The sequence below is a fragment of the Anastrepha ludens genome, chromosome 5, assembly GCF_028408465.1.
Source record: "Anastrepha ludens isolate Willacy chromosome 5, idAnaLude1.1, whole genome shotgun sequence".
Taxonomy (NCBI): Eukaryota; Metazoa; Arthropoda; class Insecta; order Diptera; family Tephritidae; genus Anastrepha; species Anastrepha ludens.
This window is the reverse complement of record NC_071501.1, coordinates 80,038,486-80,061,893: the sequence shown is the minus strand read 5'-3', so window position 1 is coordinate 80,061,893 and position 23,408 is coordinate 80,038,486. Positions and strand designations below refer to the sequence as shown.

The 23,408-nt window shown below is 37.4% G+C and overlaps 1 protein-coding gene across 1 annotated transcript in view; it reads left to right on the top strand.

Moving 5' to 3' along the window:
* LOC128864554 (zinc finger protein ush) overlaps window positions 1-23,408 on the top strand; it is an 89,967-nt gene that overhangs the window by 41,008 nt on the left and 25,551 nt on the right. The window lies entirely within an intron of this gene.

Below are 23,408 nucleotides of genomic sequence, written 5' to 3'. Positions count from 1 at the left end.
TTACGGCGGGTGCCGTAAATTATAACCAACCCAATTTTATTACTTCATTTTGAGTCCTTACTCTGCTGCTCTGTTACACTGTGCGGCAGTAGCGATAACTGTGACGGTTGTTATAGCGACTGTCGACTGCTGACTGCCGAACTTGGTGCGATTGCGGCGTGATGATGATGACGACAATGTGAAACCACCAAAAGCGGCGCGAAATGTGCTGGTATGAGGATTGCTGAAATTGCTTTCATTGTTGTTGCTGTTGCTTTTGCTGTTTTCGCTTTGCCAATTGCTTATCACTTTACAGAATCAGTGGTCGCTGCTGCGCGTAGCGCGTCATCGATGGCAGCTGATAAATATTTCTTCTTTTCCCCCATCTTTCAGTTAATTTTATTGCATTTCGGCTCATAATCGCCAACCAAAGCCGCCTATTCGACGCACTCAATCGCAACTTAGCTTTCCACTATGCCACTAATACTAGCATTTAAAAAAATAAAAATAAACTTAGAGAACGCTCGGCATTAACGCTGTTCACCGCTCGCTGCCCGCTGCTTGTTCCATGCACCGTAGGCGTAGAATGCAATAAACAATCGAACAATTTGGTATTCCCGCAGCAATTCGTTTGTTGGTGATATTGTCGCTCGCCTCGTGCGTTCGTGGATCAGCACATTGTTACTGTAGTTATGACGCTTCTTCTTCTGCATTTTCATCTTCCTTTTTCCCCCCAAGTTAAAGAGCTGGAACTTGCACGCCTATTTGTCTACGGTAGGCTGCTTCAGTGCCGAAAGTATGTCGGCTCGTCCTAAGACACCTACCCTGGTCTTCTCCTTCTTCTACATTTGCGACTTACCCGACTTCACTAGTCCACAATCCAACCGTTAATCGCTACACTCGCTGAGGTCATTTTGCACCATCAAAACTTGGAAAACGCAAGAGTCAGTCCTATTAAAATAATGCGCATTATATATGCACGAGTACGGCGGAGTGTTTGCGTATCGCCATCTGCTTTGCCGGTTCTTTGTTGCAATTGCAATTGCTGCTTATTTCCAAAACTGATCGCGCACTGATAGGCCACCAGCAACTAGCAACTTGCACTTTTGTGCAACGTTTTGGCTTAAACTTTATTTTCGCGATATCTCTTGGTTAGCCTTCCTGGCATTGCTGCTATGTGCATATGTGTGTGTGTATATAAATATGCACATGTGAGTAAATGTGATTTTCTGCACTTCTTTTGTTTTGTGGATAAACTTTATTTTTCTTTTCAGCTTGATTCCCAGGTATCATTGTGGCTTAGCAGATGGAATAAATGGCGCGAAAATTGTTGTCGTTGCCGCCAGCTTGTCTGGTTCGACAAGGGTTAAATGGAGGATTGTCTAGAGTTAGTAGTTTTAGAGCACACATACAGATCCAGTTTACAGTCGATATATGCATTTATATATCAGTTTTAATTAAACATTAATGCCATAGAGTGCTTCTCACGACTTCAGAATAAGTATTACTTATTGTGTGGTGATTCAGCAGTTTTTAATAAAAAACCTATGATTTTGAAATTTTTGATCAAACGTGAGGTTTCTTAAGAATAGATATAACTCGAACGACGAACATTTGGTAACTAGATAGCCTAGAAAGAAAGATAAGCTCGGTTTTTTATTTTTTAATGTAGTCTCCCTACAGTGAGATAGCTGCGTTTGTCAGATTGTATCATATTAAATGACGACACCTGTCCTATGGAAGGAGAGAACATCAACCCTGGGCAAACCGCAATTTGAGAGTCTCGATAGTATTCTCTGTTTTCCCATTCTTACCGATCGCCATAAAAGAATAAGTAAAAACGAAACCGAATTTCTAAAGCACAAGTCATTGGTTCTCCACCACTACAACTTTCCGCCTCTTTCCGGATAGTCTAACCAAGTACAGTAGTATTGCATCCAAGTAGAGCACACCTCTTGAAATTGAAATTTGAATAGGTCGAGCAAAGGAGCACCAAGAAATTTGGTGGCTCCTGAAACACTCAGACTGAAATGCCCATTGTATTTAGAGCTCTGGAAAGAGGGTAGATAGTCAAGGATGAAAGGAGAAATGTATCAGAGAAAGAGGTAAGAAAGAATAGAGACAGAGAATTTTCCAAATTCTTTGGCAAATCTGTAAATATCCTCCAGTTTTAGAGAATGAATATTACTCATTCTCACGGCATCGAAACCCAAAACACGTAGCCTTACTCTAGCAAAAGCAGGAAACTCACAGAGAAAGTGCTCAGTGCTATCCATCTCCTCCGAGCAAGACAGGCACATCGGGTCGTCAATGATTCCAATAGTGGTCATATGCTGACCTCATGGGTTGTGACCATCAACCGAACGTCTTTCCTTCCAAGTTTTAGCAGAAAGTTTGACAGTTTTCTGTTCGGACTTGTCACAAAACACTTTGTAGTTCTGCAGCGTTCTAGATCGGACCATCGCTCTTTATGTAAATTGCATACATAATCGCTGATCCAATTCATGATTCCTGCGGAACTGATTTCGATTATTAGCTCTGGCACTTGTGGGGGCCCCACTTTGGCCAATTCATCGGTAATTTCGTTTGCTTGAACGCCGGAGGGCCCTGGAACCCATATAAGGACAAGCCTGTTCTGTATTGCGACAGAATTAGGCACCCCTCTTACTCGCTGGATACTGCGCCATGTAACATCTAAGAGAAGTAAGATTTACGTCTAATGAAGCTGTGCAAGGAAAGTGTCACGCGAACTGAAGCAACTGCCAGATGAAGACTTTTAGAACTACTTTGAGCATTATAGGTATAAAAGGTGATTGCATTTTGGAGTTGTTAAAAATTAAGTAAACAGAATATCAAAAAAAGAATGTGAATGTTTTAAGGAGTTAATATTATGGGTCAAAAGAAACAAAAATGCCCTGGTAAACATATTTGGAGATAGGAAGTTATGGAAAGTTATTCTCACAAATGGAGTGACCTAGAGTTGTATGCCGTCTCCTAACGGCATATGGTTTTTAATGAGCAGCTTTTTCATGTTGGATATAAACTTTGAGATTTGCCATTGCCTGCTGAGGGGCGACCGCTATTTGAAGACAAATCTTTTCTATCATTTGGTGTTTCACGCCCACAGGGACTTTGGAATAGTAGTCACCAAAACCCAATTGTGCTTCGACGGCCGCTATTATACCTATATAATACATGAAATAAAAAATCAATGAAAAGCTATTTGGGCACTTACTTCATAATAATCTGTAATAACTTTGAACAGTTAAAAAATGTATTATTATAAGTTGACTCTTAAAAACAGTTTTTTTTTTGAACGGCTATTGTCGGAATCGGTCGGAAATTTGGTCTCGAAAAATATTTTTCAGTGGTAAGTATTCCATCGAGTATTTCTAAACATGTATTAATGATGTATTAATTTTTTAATTATCCAACGTATTAATGTAGTATTGATGTTATATTTTTTTATCGCAAGTTCAAAAAAAATTAACAAATTTTCTTCAAAACTTCAAACCTTTTAATTCGAATTTTTGAATAATTCCGAGCTGAGTTTCATAATCATAAGACACCCATAATTTTTCAAAGTATTTTAATTTATAGATTTCAGAGGAAAACAAAAATTTTACACATCGATTAAAGTAACAAAAGTTATATAATTCATTACAGAATTTAGAACTTTTTTTAATACATAAAGAAAAATGTTTAGCAAAAACGTATTTCCTGCTGTTCCAAAATGATAAGACACTGTTTAATTAAAGTGATCGTTTAACAAAAGTATACTTTTTTCAAATTTTTTTCTGTTGTCTAGAATATTTTAGTATTCTGTGAAAGCACCATTTGCTTTACCGACACAAAATAACCTTTTTGTCATCGACTCTGTTAACTTTATAAGTAAATTTACATCTAGAGAAGCCCATTCTGCCTTGATTGCCGCTTTAAGCTCGTTGGTGTTGTCAAATTGACGATTGTTGGCGTAAACTCTTCTGAGTAATATACCCCAAATGTTTTCTATTGGGCTTAGATCCGAAGAACACGCCGGCAACCCATAATTTCGATGAAACAATTGGTCAAATACTGCCTTGTTTCCCTGCTTAAGTGCATTCGGGCGTTGTCCTGCTGAATAAAAGGAAGGAGACTATTTTCCAAAACGTGTTTGTAGTCCCTACTATTCATTCGCGATGATGTAAACTGTATATCAAGAGTTGCTTTCGATTTAAATGCACCGCAAACAGAACCTCAATCGAAGTTGCGCTAAATGCGAATAAATAAAAATTTAAAAAGGAATACAATTTACTAGACGGACCCGTGCGCACCCTGCGCAACAAAATACAAAACGTAGTTGTGACTTATGCAAAGATACACATTTATTTTTTCTATATATAATATAATGTGTAAGCATTTATATTAAAGAAACTAACTATATATGCAAACATTTCTTACAACACTTCTTTAAATACAATATTTGACGTGAAAATAAATTCTTATGATGGCATCATTGCGTTCGATTAGGATTTTTAATCCCTCGCATATAGAAATTTGCGGCAAACTCACCTTTCCTTTGTGACAACAAATAAAGGAACTGCTAGCGATAACCTCACCTGCATAAAGTCTCGTCGTGCAAAACATACATTGTTGATCCATACGCCCAACGTTATGTAGTTCCACCGAGATGCCGAGCGGTGCGCAATAATACGTTTTTGGAAGCTTTTCCTGGGTGCTTCTAGCGTTCATATCACTGCTTAATCTTAAAACATAAGACGGCTGCAAATCCATTTTACGCTTAACTATCGCCTGTTGACTTTGTTCGTGTCGGTGGTTACACAAACTATACACTCATGATTCAATGATAAAAGGTTTGCTCAGTAAGCAGCTTTCTCTATTGACAAATCGGCTCCCTTAGCAAGACGCTGGGTTGCTAGCTCTAGAAATTTTTAGTAAAAGCGAAGGAAAAGTAAAAAACAACTCGCTCGAGAGTATTCATCGGTATGTTCAGGACTATGGTAGTATGACATGGAATACATACCCCTTAAGTCAGGACATGATAAAGTATTTGACGTAATAGATGAGTGGAGAATTTACAGAGCTTTATTTCTTGTGATGCGTTGATTTAGAAGTAATTTATGTTTTGCAAAGAGCTAGCATTTCCCCAAGAGTTACGACAGGGAGAATAATTGGATAGTCATGACGCGACCGATAACATTGCATACCTCATTATAAAAAAGTTGGGATTGACGGAACTTGTTCCCAATTAGTCCACCTTACCATGGATGGATGTAGTGTCCAGAGGAGGCTTGACCAAGTACCAGCATGAAAAAGCTCCTCATAAAAAACCATCTGCCAGCATCGGCTTAAAACTGCAGGTCCTTCCATTTGTGGAACAATATCAAGACACGCGCTACAAATAGGAGGAGGATCTCGGCCAAACAACTAACAGAATTGTACGTGCCAATTATTTATTTATTTTTAACAAAATAGTTTCATATTGGCGAAGCTTCGCAACTTCGCGATCGGTTTTAAATTTAATAATTAATTCACAAAATAAAATCTTGGGTTAAGTGAAATAATTTTTTGTTTTAATATTAGACTTGGCAATTTCCGCTAATACCTTCTATTTGTACCATTATTTACATTCAAATATTACAATAATTAAAATTAATTTTTTAAATCGTTCGCAGTTTGTTTCCATTTAAGTAAGAAAATACTTTTATGTTACCATTTTTATCAAGAGGGATTAATTTGTTCCACTTTATTCACCTTCTTAAGTGCCAAAAATCGAATGTCACTAGTGAGCAAACCTTTAATAATTGAATCATGTTATACACTGACTTAAACGCTGTATATCAATATTTCTTTGTTTAGTTGTTTGACTCTGTCTAGCGTTTTGACGCCTTTTTCGCTCAGCTAAGGTATTTAATGGGAACGCCACTGTGAAAATTAAAAAACATTGATTTTTTTTTTGCATAAATTGTTAGTAGAAAGTTAGAAAATGTGGTAAAAATTTTTAAGCGAAAGTCGCTTTATTCCCGAAATGACTTTTTTGATATGTTGGCAACGATTTCTCGAAGACTAATGAACCGATTTCAATTTTCTTTTTTTTTTCAAAATTTTTGTTATAGCATTGGCTAGCGTTGTACGTAGCCGATTTTTCAAAATTTTGAAAATAACTATTTTTTTGGGTCTGTTGAAAATCAAAAAAATGGTGAAAAACACACATCGAAATTCAAATCACCACCATTTTATCAAAAAACAAAGCAAAAAACCGCTACGTACAACGATAGCCACTATTGTGTAGATTAATCAAATTTTTGGGTTTTTGATTTCAGATGATTATTCATTGCTGTATCGCTGCCACCAGATGACGTCATTTTTTTAACTCGTTACATTTATTTACACAAATTTGTCAATTTTCAATATTTTTTAATAAAAATTTACATCAACATAGTTTAATACATATATAATAAATTGCCTTTTGTCCGATCCTCGACATTCCTACTTACAAAAAAAATTCCCAAAAATCGACTATTTTTTGACCCCCCACAGTGGCGTTCCCCCTTAGGGTCCTCCTTCTAGGCATTGTTAATAATGAAGTGTGAACATATGAAATTGTAATATAAATTTAACAACTTACCACCTACGTTTCTAATAGCTTTAACTTCAACGGTTTTCAAGCTTTCAAATGAACAGAAATCAGCTTTTTTTACTGCCATCCAAAAATATGAAAGTCGTATGTATGTATGTTTTATGTATGCGTGTACATATATAAAATTGTCATGTCCATTATCAATAAATCAGCTTTCTATCCATTAATCAGCTTTCAATCAAAACTAATATGTGCTTGCCCTGTTATCTGACGGGCAATAGTCGCAAATGAAATACTCACAATAGTATCATAGTGCAAATAGATTTTTTTGTGCGTTCAAAATCGTTAATTTATAACATTTTATTTTAATAAAATATAAGTAACTAAACAAAAGCACTACCACCAATAATGCCCAGAGCATGTTAATAGCACTAATCCCCATCTTTATAAACAAAACCTTATTTATAGATTTGGATTCCAAGTAAGTGCAGAAAAGGGGCCTGCACATAGAAATATCAATTAGAAATAATATATAAGATAATTTTTTGCTAGTTCTTTTATATGTAAATGCAGTATAGCCTATTTCATTTCGTTTCAATGCCCCTTCCTTTTTGTCGATAAATGGCCGGAACAGACGAAAATATGTCTTTATTTTTGCTTAGCGAGCCATTGTAAATTGAAAACTTTGAAGCCGTTTATCTCGACATTTTGGTTCCTCGAGTTATGCCACGATTGAAGGAAATTCTCGATATACATACATTTTTTCATTAGCGCTACTCAACATCCTGCAACTTGACCAAATGAACTCAATCGCTCACAGCGCGCAACAATAAATTAAAAACGTGAGTTTTGACACGAAATTAAAATAGTTAATCCCAGCCATGCCATTATCAATTTCGTAGAAGAACGCAGCGAAATGTTTGTTTGCTCTGTGTCAGCGTTTTTTAGCCTTCGCGATAGATTAGCTCTTTGGGGTGGGAGAAACTGCAAGCGACAAATACTCAACGCTCAGCGCTCGGCGCAGTGCATTGGTGTTGTGCGAAGCAAGCGCGAAAATTTAGCCACCTTGCGATGGAAACTTTTGTTGCTGAAAGTGCTGCAACTGCTGCAACTTTTTTCAATCACACAACTCGGTTTGCCTTTTTTTCTTTGATTTTGTTTTCGCCTGGTATGAGAGTTATCAAATGTTATTAATCAAAAATAAAAGTAGCAAAGGTAACAAATGCAGAGAAGGCGCGTGCAAAATGCCGTAAAGCGATACCAATAACAACAACAACAACAACACTGAAAGCAACATCAGCAATGCTGGCGATGCAAAAAGTGGGAATGCTTTTGTGGCGTTTTCGCACTTGGCACCCAGAGATCAGCCAGCAGCCACCAGCTAGCCAGCCAGCTGCCAGTATTTAGCTTTTTTTTTGCAAATATTTACAACAACAATGCATAATAGTTTGCGGCACACGGCGTGAAGTGCAAATAATCAACGTTGCCATATCTTACGCTCGCCAGCTATTCGTGATTTACTCGAGTTTGAATATCGCACAGCGTTTTTCGCCAAATGTAATGAAATGAAATGGAAAGATTTAGCAAAGCAGCAGCAACAAATGTGAAGTGTAAAAAAAGCATTGCACAAACTTGAGCAAAACAGAAAGAAAAAACTAAGCAATCACAAAGTGACAAACAATAATAAAAACAAAGGCAGAGGCAAAAGTGGCTGCAACAATTGCCAAGTGTGGAAACTTACATAGGTTTAACGCTTTTGTATCGCTTCTCTTGCTATCTATTGTTGGTGTTGTTGACTTGTATTATTTCAATTTCTGTTATTTTGTTGTCGTACGGTTGTTATGCTGTTCTTGTTGATGCTCTGTTCTGCCGTGTTTTTGGTGTTTCAGCACCTATTCTTCTAAATTCTTTTGATCCCTAGATAAGCTTTCCACAGAGAATTCATGGTCGCGCAGACAAATGTTCAAATGTTGTTGCTGTCTTTTGCACTTTTTAAAGCTTTACCGTATTTTTCTTTCTTTCTGCTCACATTTTACTTTGCCAATTTGTGATAGTGTCGATGTGATTTGCTTGCTACTAACTATACTGGCGAATTTCGCCTTTTCGTCGATCTGATATTGACTACCTTTTTCTCGTTATGCTCTTTTTCATGTTTTTTTTTTTTGGTTTATCATCTATACTCCTGAAAAGGTGTTAATTTTTCGCAACCAATTAAAAATTTCATTTCTTGGTACTGGCAAGGACCAAGATAGTGAACGAGTATATAAAATTGTATTGTACATAAATTGAAGTAAATACTGTTTTAGGTTTTGGAAATTTTTTAAATAAATCATTTATTTATTTGTTTCAGTCTATGAACTTGACTAGTTTCAGACTAGTAGTCAAATAGGCTTATTAACGCAAATACCCCCATTGTAGCCGAAGCGGTTGGAACGTGTCTACCGTGCAGAGGTTTGAAGCCTCTGGCACGAAACACCCATTGATAGAAAGAGCTTTTTCTAATAGTGGGCACCCCTTTGTAAACAATGACAAAACCTCTTTCTTGCCATGAAAAGGCTCCTCATAAAAATCTATCTGTCATTCCGAAGAGGCATAAAATTGTAGATTTCTCCATTTGTAAGAAAACATCGAGAACATACCAAAAAGAGAAAAAGGAGCTCGTCCAAGCATCCAAAAAAAAGAGGTGTAGGCGCCAATTACTTAGATATATAACAGCAACATTTTCATTAAATAGCATTAGTGGATCATCAGACCCATTTTGACTTATGGAGCTTTCGTGTGGTGGGAGGTGACGCACAGACAATCCTACCTAAAGAATCGCATAAAAGTCCCACGATTAGCTTGTGTAAGAATAACAGGTGCGCTCCGATCGACGCCTCAGGTAGCAGCGATCAAAGAATGCACCGTGTTAAAGAATGCAGAAGGTCGCTCTCGCTTATCCAACACCACACTTTGTTGAGTACACGGCCACTCTGAAGTGGAAGGAAATGAAAAAGCGAATGGGTGTGTAAGAAGAGGCTCTGACCTTGACCTTCAGCGAGTGGTAAAGGGCATAAGCATTCCTCTAAACGAACTGTACACTCCGATTAATTTGAGCGGAAACCAAATAAGGTTGTCTCCGATTACTAACAGCAGGTGCTCCAAAGCGCTCTGGTCAAAACTGAATCTTAAAAGAACAAGTGGTTTAAGTAACTCAGTTCGAGGATGAAAATAAAATGCAGGTATCACAGGGCCACCGTGTATGTTTTCTTAGACAAGCAACCTAATGAGAAATCACTGACGATGCCCCGGATAAAATATTAAATTATCGAATCGTTCTCGCCAAGGGCGCATTTCCAGCATATTTTGTTTTGACTTCTGCTAAATAAAGTGGATAATATACTCGAAAAGAGACTCCCAAGCGTCAAAGAAGCTTATCATTTTCAAAAGATGAGGAGAACCAGTGGCACCTTAATTAATATTAAAGGAAAAGCGTAACGATTAGAATGAGATAAGTCTACGGCTCTTTGGCGTCATTTAAAGAAATTAAATTAAGCTGCGGCCGTCTGGTTGCCTGTCTCTATTGATTTGCAGTGGACAAAGCTTCAGAATACTGCTATCAAGAATGCCCTCACCATGAGGCTTTCATGTCCTACAGGCGCCTGCTATAACCTGAGCCAGCTTTCAGGAGAGGCAGAAGACATCTATTGTTTTCTTTTCCTTTTGTGGAGTGGTAGGATAAAAATGTCGAAAACATGCAATTGGTACCGTCGCACCAATGATATGTGGGGCATTCTCCCACTAAACCAAGCCTTCCCTCTTCGGCTGACTTACACCCGGGACTGCATGTACATCGAGGTGGAGCCGTGATTGTGTCTATTGACCATAAAGGAACCTGAGTCCAGGTCCTCTGCCTGAAACGTATGGATGTAATACATCGAAGATAGTCTCCAATATCGTCATAGTCGTGAGGGATAAACTCGTCAGTGATTGTCGTCAGTTCGTCTCTATTTGAGCTCCACTGGAGCTCATCTCTTCGATTATACCGACGATATCCAAGACATAGAGTCTCTTACCACCTTCCTGAACTCAGACCACCGAATGTCGTCATTGAAGTCCAACCGCCAAACATTGCAGACGAAAAGCTTCAGCTGCCTCGTGAGACCCGTGTAACTTAGGCTCAATTACGTTTTGGATATTGTAGCATTGTATACTCCTAATTATCCAGAATGGACCCCGACATGTGTGGCATGTGGAGCCATCGCGCACGATATATATATATAATTGGGATGTATACCCTTTTTGGGTGTTTGGCCGAGCTCCTCCTCCTATTTGTGGTGTGCGTCTTGATGTTGTTCCACAAATGGAGGGACCTACAGTTTCAAGCCGACTCCGAACGGCAGTTATTTTTGTGAGGAACTTTTTCATGGCAGAAATACACTCGGAGGTTTGCCATTGCCTGCCGAGGGGCGACCGCTATTAGAAAAATGTTTTTTTTAATTTTGGTGTTTTCACCGAGATTCGAACCGACGTTCTCTCTGTGAATTCCGAATGGTAGTCGTGCACCAACCCATTCGGCTACGGCGGCCGCCACTGCGCACGATATTAACCATCTACTCACATGCCCTCTTAAACCCGCTCACTTAACACCCTTCTGCCTATGGACCTACCCCATAAAAAAAACAGCATTGTTCCTGGGCCTACCGTTAAATGAGATGGACAATGGCGATCGCTGGCTACACCGCACCGGTAGGGCTTAATAAACTGCTACAACGACAATAACAACTCGGGCGTAAATACAAAATGGCGCAAAATTAATCATCCGATTTGTTTTAATAACTCTTATAATAAATACAAAAATGACTTCTTCTTCTTCTTGATTGGCTCGACAGCCGCTTAAGGGGTTATACGCAGGTTTGAAGCAAATAAAAGACGGGTTGTCAAGGATTTATCCTGAAGAAACTTCAGAATATTTTAATTTGAAAATTTTTGGCAGTTATAAAAGCATCCTTCAAGAACGTAACAAAATTTTTTATTTATGAAAATGTTGATTATAGAGCGCGCTGCAGGCGATTTCTGGAACCTCCTTTAAAAAAAGACGATTTACGGTGTACATCGTAACTCAGGATTGGATTATCTGAAATCAAAAAACCAAACAAATTTTGTTATTGTAATATATTAGATTATCTAGTAATTAATCGATCGGCTAATCAAAATAGTGAATTTTCACAAAATGGCAGCTTTTAAAAGAAATGATTTCGATTTTTACGTTAAAATTTGGCCCTAGATTGATTATAAAATGGAAAATAAGTATCAGATTTACAAAAGGAACGATGAATTACTAGAAAATGTATCTTTAAAGATTGAGTTAAAACGGTTGACCGATCAAACAAGCCGTTTTCGAGATATCGTGTACACCGACTTGAAAAATGCCGTTTTGAAAAAAACACGTTTAAAGTTTCAATACCTACCTTAAAACGTGCCGAGGCATCTCTACATATTTAGTATAACTCCGAAAGTATTGCTTAGATCTACTTCAAATTTCGTGCGTATACTTTTGAATATATGTACATTACAAAAATGCAATAAAAAATCGATTTTTTTGAAAGTCATAACTGCGTATAACCCCTTAAGCGGTTTTGGCCGAGTTTAGCAAAGCGCGTCAGTCGTGCTACCCGGTGCCTGTTGGACCCACCAAATGAAGCCAACTCCTTCTGCAGCAGGCCTTCCTCTTCTTCTGCTACTACCAGCTGGTACCGCATCAAATATTTTCAGAGACGGAGCATTTGTATTCATTCGGACGAGATGACCTAGCGAACGAAGCCGCTTAATCTTTATTCGCCGCGCTATGTCTATGTCGTCGTAAAGCTCATGCAGCTCAACGTCTTCAACGTGCCAAGGTCCAAATCTCTTCCGCAGAATATTTCTTTCAAACACTCCAAGGAATGTCTAAGCAGATACTGACATCGTCCAAGCTCCTGCGCCTTACGTTAGGGCGGGCATGATGAGAGCCTTTAGAGTTTTATGTTATGGAAATCTTTATTTTGGCCTATACGCGCTGCATTGCTTATATTTTTGTATACTGCAGCTGTCCACTTCACAAGTGCCAAATATGATTAACGTGCGCCGCCATTTCCAAGAAATTAAAAATCTTTCGATAGGGTGATTAATTTTGCGCCACCTTGTACAAATAAATTTTAAATATTTTAAAAACATTACAAAGTGACATATAATATTTCCGTGGGTAATTCCATATTATTTACGGCTAACCGCTTTACTGTCTCCGAATCAATGCCGGCTTCACTCTGACTTAAGTGCTGGCTGTTCGGACTTATTAAGTGTCCACAAATTCTTGCCAACAGATAGGAAAGACATTGTCCCTTGAATTGATATCTAGCCAAGCAAAATAAGGATATAAATACATGAACTTGTAAGCTCTGAATATTCACATGCATACATATACATAAGTACATGTGTGTGTGTGAGAAGTAATAATTATTCGAGTTTTATTAGCAACTATGAATAAATATTCCGTGTTATTCATATTGAGTTAAGCTTTTAATATGCAACATGTCGTATGTACTTGTCACAAAATCTCGCATGTGTTAATATGCAAATGTTGAACAACATAAATTGCCCGTCTGCAACAATTGGTGCTGCTGTTGCTGACTCTTACCACCTCATGCCGCTCGTTAACAGATCAATCTGTTGTTAAGGAAAAGGCAAATACTTGCACACACACACACACACACCTATTTAAGTGCTGAAATGCATATGCAGAAAATTGACTAAGGCTAGCTAAAATTGAATGGGTTCCGAAAACTCAATTCGATTTTCGCCTGGTGATAAGCGACACAACAACATCAGCAACAGGGCAACAACTTGCGCCAGTTGGGTCAGTTTAATTTGCGCGGGAGTAAAGCTAAAGACTAAAAGTTGTTATCCTTATTGAACGATGCAAACCGAAAGGTCTCTATGTAAACTATTGAAGTTGGTTTGTTGTGTGCGAATGCAGGCAGTGGCTTTGGGGCGCAGAGTTGCAGATCCCAATTGATCAAAAGTGAAACTCACTGTCGTTGTTTATGTTGCAGTGAGTGCTTTTGATTTTATTGTTGTTGTTGCTTTTTTATTTTTTATTTTTTGCTACTGTTGCACACACATGAGCAGAGGATCACTCAGATCTACATTAAATAAAGAAAAGTTGCCATAAAGCAGGCAACATCAGCAGGCATATCAGCATCTCAGGCGCAGCAACAGCAGCAGCAGCTGTTATTGCCGCCGCCAAGCGTGCTCACACGAAATTCGCTGCCAATCGATGCGGCAAATGAAAAAATAAACTGAACAAAAATAAAGCGACAATTTTCAGTTTTCAAGTTATACGAGCAGAAAATTAACTAAACGTGCCAGGATGGCTGCAAAAGACACGGAAAAAAGTAGCAACAGTCGCTTATCAGCTGGTCATATCCCGATGGTAAAAACCAGGCAACAACTTTGTTGCATGAGCAACACGCGTTCACCAAAACAGCAATAGCAATAGCTGCCTGCGCTCGTTGTCGTCAATGGAGAAGCAGCAACATCAGTTGGATCAATTGCTCAACAGCATTGAACTCTACGCCAAGTCTTCGCTTCACTTCTTTGCACTTAAAGCTGCTAACCAAAAACTACACACACACACATATATATATGTACATACGTAGATTGTATGTATGTTGGATTGGCGATTTTTTTAATTAAGACATCAAAAGCGTTTGACTCGAGCGAGCGATTTCCTAGAATTGCTATCGAATGAGAATTCTGTTGGCTGCTGCTGCTGCTGTAGTTTTAGGTAAATTTTACACAACCAGCCAGCCATGGGCCAGAATGTACAATACTTCATGCAATTTTAACAACGGCAGCAGCACAATGAGATCTTAGATATATATTGACAATTGTTCCAGCTGTACGTACATACATACAGATGTATATATGTATGTATATGTAGGCCTTACTACTCCATTACTCTTCTTTTTTTTTTTTTGAAATACATTTGTGTGACTTGCCTGTGCTTGTGGGAGCAAATTAGTTGAGTGCAAGGATCAACTTTAAGGGGCACAACATGTTACAATTGGAAACACTGAGGCTCCCATGTTTCTACAACTGTGATATGTTGTAAGGAAAACTAAAAGAAAATTATCTTTAGATAAATAAAACGCAAACATTTCAAAATGAAGTCATTTAAGATGTTAAGCAATTTTTGAGGAACCCGCCACTTGAAGCTAATATTTGCGGAATGAAATATAAACTGGCGGCTTTGGCGAAATTGTGGGACAACATCAAGACGCACCCTACAAATAGGAGGAGGAGCTCAGCCAAACACATAACAGAAGTGTTCACGTCAATTATTTATTTATTTTTTTGACCAAATGAGCAAACGCTTATTCTGACAAAAATATTTGTCTTTTATCTTTTGACCAATATAAATACAATTCTTAAGAACAGGAACGCACTTTTCGATGTCCACATCAGCATATTCAGTAAACTTTATTTTTAAACATAGCTACGCTTAAGCTTTGTTCACCATTTAAAACTTTCTTGGGCGACTTAGTCTTGGCAATACCAATTACTCTAGCAGGTGATTCGATGTTTGGAAGCATGAAGCAATATTTTTTACTTTATTTACGAGTATTATCTTCAACTGTCTTCAACCGCAGGATAGCTCTTATCGTTTGTTAAATAAATGAAATACCTTTAGCAAAAAAATTGCTGGAGAAAGGTGCAAGATCTATAGGGTGGGCCATGTAAAATTTGGTTTGGCTATAAAAAAAAACTAATCAATATTTTTTCAAACTTTTTTTTTTATTTTGAAGATTGAACATTGTCATTTATAAATGAAAAATAATATCGTTCAAATGACTGCCACGACTGGCTTTACAGTAGGCCATTCGATCAACCCAATTTTTAAGGACATTTTCGATTGTTTGGGCTCCAATTTCATTAATGGCAACTTCGATTTCGTGTTTTAAAGCATCAATCGTCTCTGGATGGTTCGCATAGCATTTGTTCTTAACGGCTCCCCACAAAAAATAGTCTAACGGGCTTAAATGACAGCTCCAGGCGGCCAATTGATATCGGAATTTCGGCTGATTATTCGGTTTTCAAAAACGGTAGCCAAAAGTTCGAGTGTAACTTTGGCAGTGTGACAAGTTGCACCGTCCTGTTGAAACCAAATGTCGTCCATGTCATCCTCTTCAATTTTTGGAAACAAAAACTCGTTGTGCATGTCACGGTAACGCTCGCCATTTACTGTAACCGCGGAAGAAGAAGAAGACTCACCATTTTGGAAATAGGTTTTCAATATTTCCCAATTTTGTACGTAACGTAAATTATGAACACATTTGACATGTCATTTGTGTTACCATTCTCAAAAAAATAGGTGGTTCAAAAAGCAAACGCTATATGGCTCACCCTGGATTAACAAATACTGACTGCTGTTTCCTTGCCCTCATATTATTTCACATATCTGTAGTATACTTTTTAATAGCCTTGCCATTGACAGTAGAGGTTTTGGCCATGGTAAACCGCACGTTTTTCAATTCAATCGATTATTAGAAATTTTCTGCAAACTTTGGAATTTCTAAATAGTACACAAATTAATTGACACAGAATATTTTCAAACTCCGCAGATATTACTAAAGCGTTTAAATCAGTAATTAAAAAATTTGTATTCAAAATTCAGGTTAAAAAGTTGAAAAATTCAAGACGGAGTGTCCATCAATGAATATAGCTTAGACATAGCCAAAAATTTAAATCTTGTAAATTGAATTTAAACACTCACTTGTACTTTATTTAGTCTTTGTTAGGCACTCGTCGGTTAAACACCTACGGATCCCGGAAATTTAGGTTATTTCGGGATTTAAAAAAAAAAAAAAAATTTGTAGGCTTCTTATAAAAAAAAAAATTAATTTTAATAATTTTAAAAATGGCTCTGAAGTTGTTTCTCCCGAAAAATTGAACCTGGACGGTGTTGTCCATTTTGGCTCTTCTATTTATCAGAAACACAAAAACCAAAAAAAGTATTAATCAGTATGACTGTAGCCCCATACTATGTATAATAAAAAAAATTGACAAAATAGCGCCGTTTTGAATTTGACACTCTAAAAATCGTTTATTATTAGTTTCATAATAAAAAAAAATTCGAAACAATTGAAATAATAATATGATTCTAGTACGGGCGATAGCAACACGAGGCCGACAAAAGTCGTTTCGAGATAAATGAGTTTAAAGTTAGAGGTACAGGAGCGCGCGGACCGCTCTCTACCTAGTTAATGGGCTCTAAAAGCTATAATATTGGGAATTTCCGCATGAAAATTTCACAATATATTCCTAAGATACTATACTTTCGAAATATCGAAAAAACAAAAAATCGATTTTTTGAAATTTCTAGACCACCTTAAGGAAAAGGTTTCCCCAGTAGGAGTGATTTGGGTTTAATGACAAAAGTTGTGGAACAGGGTATTAAAATGCTGAAATAGCAAATGCTTTAATTTTATCTCAAACGCTAGTATCAATAGTCAAATCAGTGCATAGTAGAGTTATGCATGGTCAGAGTAAGAAAAAATTCCAAAATAACATTTCAGTTAGACACAGTGAAGTCAAGTACTTCTCCACCTGATCTTTCCAACGCAAAGGAGGCCTTCCTCTTCCTCTGCTACCATCAGCCGGTACCGCATCGAATACTTTTAGAGACGGAGCGTTTGTATCCATTCGGACGACATGACCCAGCCTGCATAGCCGCTGGATCTTTATTCGCTGCGCTATGTCTATGTCGTCGTAAAACTCATCGTTCCATCGCCTGCGATATTCGCCGATGCCAACGTGTAAAGGCCCAAAAATCTAACGCAGAATCTTTCTCTCAAACACTCCAAGCGTCGCTTCATCGGATGTTGTCATCGTCCAAGCTTCTGCGCCATGCGTTAGGTCGGGCGCGATGAGAGTGTTAGTTTTGTTCGTCGAGAGAGGACTTTACTGCTCAGTTGCCTACTTAGTGCAAAGTAGTACTTGTTGGCAAAAGAGATTCTACGTTGGATTTCAAAGCTCCATCGTTTCCTACTTTATGAAAATTTCCCATTTTTCGTTAGAAGTGAATATGAAAATAAATTTCTGGTACTGCAGGTCTCTCGAAGAAATATTTACGACCACGTTTAATAAATCGTGCGTGGTTTTTAGCTCCATGAGGGCAAATGATATCGATAACTATGGTCTGACAGCTGAGAATGTCAAACAGTGTTTTGGCATTTCTATTCAGTAAGGTTAATCAAGCCATCATCAGTCGTTTAACGCACTTCCAAATTGATCAGATTATAATAAAAAAAAAATGCATTCCAACAATATTTTTGTCTTAAAAAGATAATCTTTTAAATTCTAAAACCCTTTATTGAATGAGAACTAGAATAATTCTATTATACTTCTTTTAATTCTTTTACTGATGCTTTTTTTATATGTATATTAGAGTGAGCCGAAAAAAATTTTTTTAGGATCGAATTCTAACAGTGCGGAAAAGTTGCACTGTTAGACTAATAAAGTGTGTGCCAAATTTCAGCCCAATCGAACGATATCTTCTGTCGCCAGCAGAGGCCTCAAATATTGAAATTTCAGTTGATATTCTGAAAAATTTTATTTTTTCAGGATTTTTTTTTTTTCTCTGTGCATACATTCCGGAGCACATTTCATACCAAAAATAAGGACTGTAAACTAATTAGACATAAATTTATCCAAGATTAAGCATCTGTACACTATAAAATAATAGTAAAACGTTATTGATTGTGCAGCCTTTTGCCTACTTTTTATTGCAAAAATACAAGTACAGCCCAGAACCCACCACGTGGAGGTTGCGGCACTTAGGGTTCCTATTTTTTTTTCTTTTGTTTTTTTTTTTAATTGTATTTTATTTTTTTAATTTTATTTATTTTTTAATTTCTATTATTTTTTATTTTATTTATTTTTGTTTTACTGATTTTGTTCTGTTTTTCATGTTTTGTAATATTGTAAAAAAATAATAAAATAAAAGGTATTTCAAGAAAACACTGCGGTTTTTAAACTTAAAGCAATAATTCATTTCATGTTTACCAAAGTTTTTCCTTTTTGTCCACATGTTGTAATATTGATAAAAAATTATAAAATAAAAAATATTCCAAGAAACTCTGCGTTTTTTAAACGTGAAACAATAGTTCATTTCATATTTATCAAATGAGAGGAAGTATTGTGCTTTGTAGTCAAACTGAGGCATAGTTTGACGGGATGCTAAAGTACACCGAATGAATCTATCCCGAGCATCACTTTCTCATTACATCTTCATAACTTGGTAGTTGATGGTCTGGCAAATCTTTAGAACTTCCAAATAATGGGCAATTAAACGTTTGTCTTAAGGAAAATTTAGTTAATGCCATTGTCGTCATATAAACTTTTAATAAAATATTATAATTAAATGCTCTTATACGAAACAATATCTTTCGAATAAAGCGGAAGAAAAAATAGGCAAAGTAATTGCTGTAACTTCAATTCAACTCGCAGTACAAGGACGAGTTACTGGGAGCTCCATAAACGTATTGCTTGATCAAACAAACAGAGTGGAGTGTAGTGAATTAATTTGTTTCGGTGGGCCTTCTCATATAAAATTTGTATTTAACATATACCGTTATGATAACAAATTGTTCAGAATTGACTTGAGACTTGAGTGTAATAAGAAGTAACCTGGAAAAAATTAATAACTTTGTAATTTATTCAGCATTGAAAATATTTGTATATATAAAGCTTTTTAAGTGAAATATCTTCGGTTTTTGTTAACATTTTTAGATTTTTTTTGGTAGCATGAGATATACTTAAAAAAAATTTTTTTTGGAAAAAAATTAATCAAAAAATTTTTTTAATAAATTTTGAAAAAAAAATAATCAAAAATTTTTTTTAATAAATTTTGGAAAAAAGTGAAATTTGTTTTAGAAAAAAATTAATCAAAATTTTTTAAATTAATTTTGGAAAGAAATAAAATTTCTGTGTTCAAAATTGTTGCTCTATTTTTTATTATTTTTGAAATGCACCTCTCAGATTTTTTTCTTATTTTTTATTAATAGCTGAAACTATGCTTGGTAATCCCTGAAAGTTACATATCGGGATTCCTATAACTTTTAGAGTTATATTCAAATAGAGCAGCGAACCCGTGAAAAATATCGGCTATCAGCCTAGCGACTCTTCGATTTACAAACTTAGGTCAATTTACAAACGGACGTAATATATGAGTACGTACGTAGGTTAGCGCTTCGCTTGAGCTGAATTTTTCATTGATTTTTAATATATACTATTGAATTTCCACATCATAAAAAATAATTTTTTTTTTTGCTTTGTTCTTTCGATTACAAACCATTGAACTTCTCAGACTTATTAAAAGGGAAAGAAAAAAATACCTGAATCTAAACCTCGTGAAAGCAGTGTAGCTGAGAAATATATGTTGATATTATTCCACCTCAACATACTTCAAAAATGCAAATAGAAAAAGAAATTTGAAGTTATGCTGAATCTCGCCGCATGGATATCCATCCAATAGTACACGGGTAAGACATCCAACACCAGCGAGAGTTGCGGCTGTGTAGGCCTTAGAAGGCCCGAAAGTCTTCGCAATTTTTTGTGGTATTAGCACATCTTTGAACGATCGTGTAACCAACGCTGATATAGTAAATGGAGGGGAAAACAAAAGAGAGAGGAAACATCTGTCCATAATGCGGATGAGGGCGGGTGTCGGTCATGTAGCATGCGGCTCGCTATATAAATGTGCTAAACGCTCATGACGGGTTAGCCTAAAATTTCTAGTACCTATCCCGCTGACACTTACGGGATTTCACAAAGCTGGCATCCTTACCGTAAAGCAACATTACCCAAGAAACGAAAATGTAACGTAATGTAAAGTAAAAGTAAAAATGTAATCAGTGACGAAACCCTTTTAAAATCAATGATGGCCCTTCGAGGGAGCTTTTGAGAGCCTTATTCTTCTAGTTATCCACGAAGAACTCCGGTATAAATCCTACATTATGCGCAGGAGATAGTTCATATCGAAGCAAACACGAGAACAGTGAGTTATCCAATCTTAACGCCCTCCAATCAAAACTAAACGCCCTGATGCGCCTGCCATAACATTTTCTAACGAACAAAATTTTGAACAAGACCTGAGAACCAACCAGAATGTGCAGATGGATATGTTCCAATCCTATAGAGTTTCCTTCTGTCATGCACACGAAGTTTCCCGCCATTGACTTACGGTTTCATATGTTGTAAGCAACACAAGACTCGTCTTGACGCCGCACTTCTTTACTCAATGATTTCAAGTGAATTCTACTATATACATATATGGAAGTTCTAGAGACAATAGTGAAGCCCTGGATTAATAGTGTACGCTGTGACACCTCATACATCTTTTAGCGAGACGCTACTTCTCGACACAAAGCGATGACAACACAAGATTTGATGGCTGAAAATTTCCATGACCACATAACACCGAATTTATGTCCGCCTAACGTCTGCATTATTACGGATGGGGCGTAGTTGAGCGTGAAACCAATCAGAGGATACTTATTCCATTTTTCTCTGAAGGTGGAAAAACAGACTCTATGCTCCACGAGGAGATCAGGACAGCTGTAAGTAATTAAAATGGCAAAAACTGTTGATGTGCTATCATTTTGCCGTGGGGTGTATGGATCTAACATTTTTTTTATCAATAAAAATTAGAGCACTTCAAATTTCGAGACAGTCCCGGGATCGCGAAACCACAAAAACCCCTGAAAATCTCGGGATCGGTAAAATCCCAAAATTTCACATCGTTAGTGTTACCCCACCACTTATCACTCCAAAAGGTGTGTCAGGAGACTTAGAAAAAAAATATATAAACACTTACGCATGAACATTGCACTTCCTCCCTCTTTAGTTATTGTAGCTACCCTAACTGTTACCCACCCCAGACAGAAACCTATTTTGAGTCTTTTGAAACTCACCAATCGTCTTTTTTCTAAACTGCGCTATCACAGACTCTAAATTGTAAACCAACAAAAAAAACAAAATAATAATACCAAACGACTGTCCCACTAAATGGCTTCAATTAACCATAAACAATTACGAATTGTGCCACCCATCCAATTGGCAGCCGGACAACAGCAGCAGTGCCGCCAAAGTAAGTGAATGTGAAAAGGGGCGAACAAATAACGCGCAAACACAGGCACACCATAATATTATTGTTATTATTATTATTATGTTGTACCGGCAATAAAGTGTTGTCCTTGCCAAAGGTGCCACCACACCGTACAATGTGAGATGCGAACATGAACAAAAACAAGAGTACATACCACACACTGCTAACAAGACGCACGCGCTACAACAAAAAGCGCAGCTATGATCCAATAAACATACACACCGATGGCAAAATAACTGGATGGATGGATGGCTAGCTGGTTGGTTGGTTGGTTGGCTGGCTGGCAGGCTGGCCGGTCGGCCGACTGTGTGGCTGATGCGAGCGCGACTACAATGCGCCAATAAAACATTTAACAAGCATTTAACACACAAAAACATCATCACCGTTCCGCAAAGGAGTAGAAGATTTAACGTGGCTGGACGGAATGTTGTTTAGCTTGTTTGGATATTTGGCTGTTTGGCTGTTTGTTGCGTCGACAGGCGTGCAGGAAAAGTAAAAAGTGCATAGTTGGCATAAAAAGGCCGACAATTGACGGCAGGCGGCAGGCGGCGGGTAGCAAGCAACAGGCAACAGGCGGACAATGCTAGTGGCAGGCAACTTGCAACCATGTACAACACGTCATTACCCACCAATTAGGCCCAAAAGTAGTGGTGGTCAAGTGGCAAACGAGGCGAACAAGTTTCGCGCGATGAGAATGCGACAAGATGTACCTGTATACATGCATACATACATGCATACATGCATAATTCAATATTCATATACACACACATACATACATACAAGTAACGCGCACATACTCGTACGCATCTTTCAACAAGTGTATAAATTTTCGAGGCCGCTAGCCAACAAACGAGTCTAACAGAAGGCTCACGGTTGGGCAGCTGCTGTTGATCCACTTGCTGGACACACTCACTCACACACATCGGAATTCTCATGCTGTTCTCCGATGTTGCACATACGCGGTCTATTTGCGCTTTTGGTGGCACAATAAACATTACTTGCCACCAACAAAGCGAACGCACTTGTGCTGAGCTGCAATCGGGTTGGGGCTTGAACTTGATTTGGGTACGCGTTGCGAGTCTAAATACCCAAAATTGGTTTGCAATTAGCGCTTGTATGTACCTGTATGTATGATTGTTTTTGTTGTTCTTGCGTGAGTTGTTGACAGTTTGTTGTTGCCTTATTACGCGGAGTTTTATTGTTACAGGTAGTTCGTTGTTGCAGCCAAAGGCTGAAAAGCAAAACAAAAAGAGGGCACGAGTAACAATAAATACAACAACAATAACAATAACTACAAGAGCAACAACGTAAATCAAAAAAGCAACTCCTTCACGCTTTGCTTGCAGCGTGTAACGCTTTAGCTGCCGACCACCAATGAATCGCTTGTTGCCAGTCGATCTTTTGCAAGACCACTTTTTCTTTTATTTGTTACTCTTTTCTTTTTTATTTTATTTTATTTATTTTTTTTAATGCAACATGTTTTCTTTTTTAATGTTTTTGTAATTGAGTTAAGTGATTTCGTTATGCTAAAATTCTTTGTTTGATGATTTAATGAAGCGTTGACGTGCTACGCCGCTTCGACGTTCAATTTGATGCTGCAGTAAATGAGGTAGAGCGCCCGCTTTGTTGGTATGGGTGTAAATAAATTCCAGTTGATTAAAA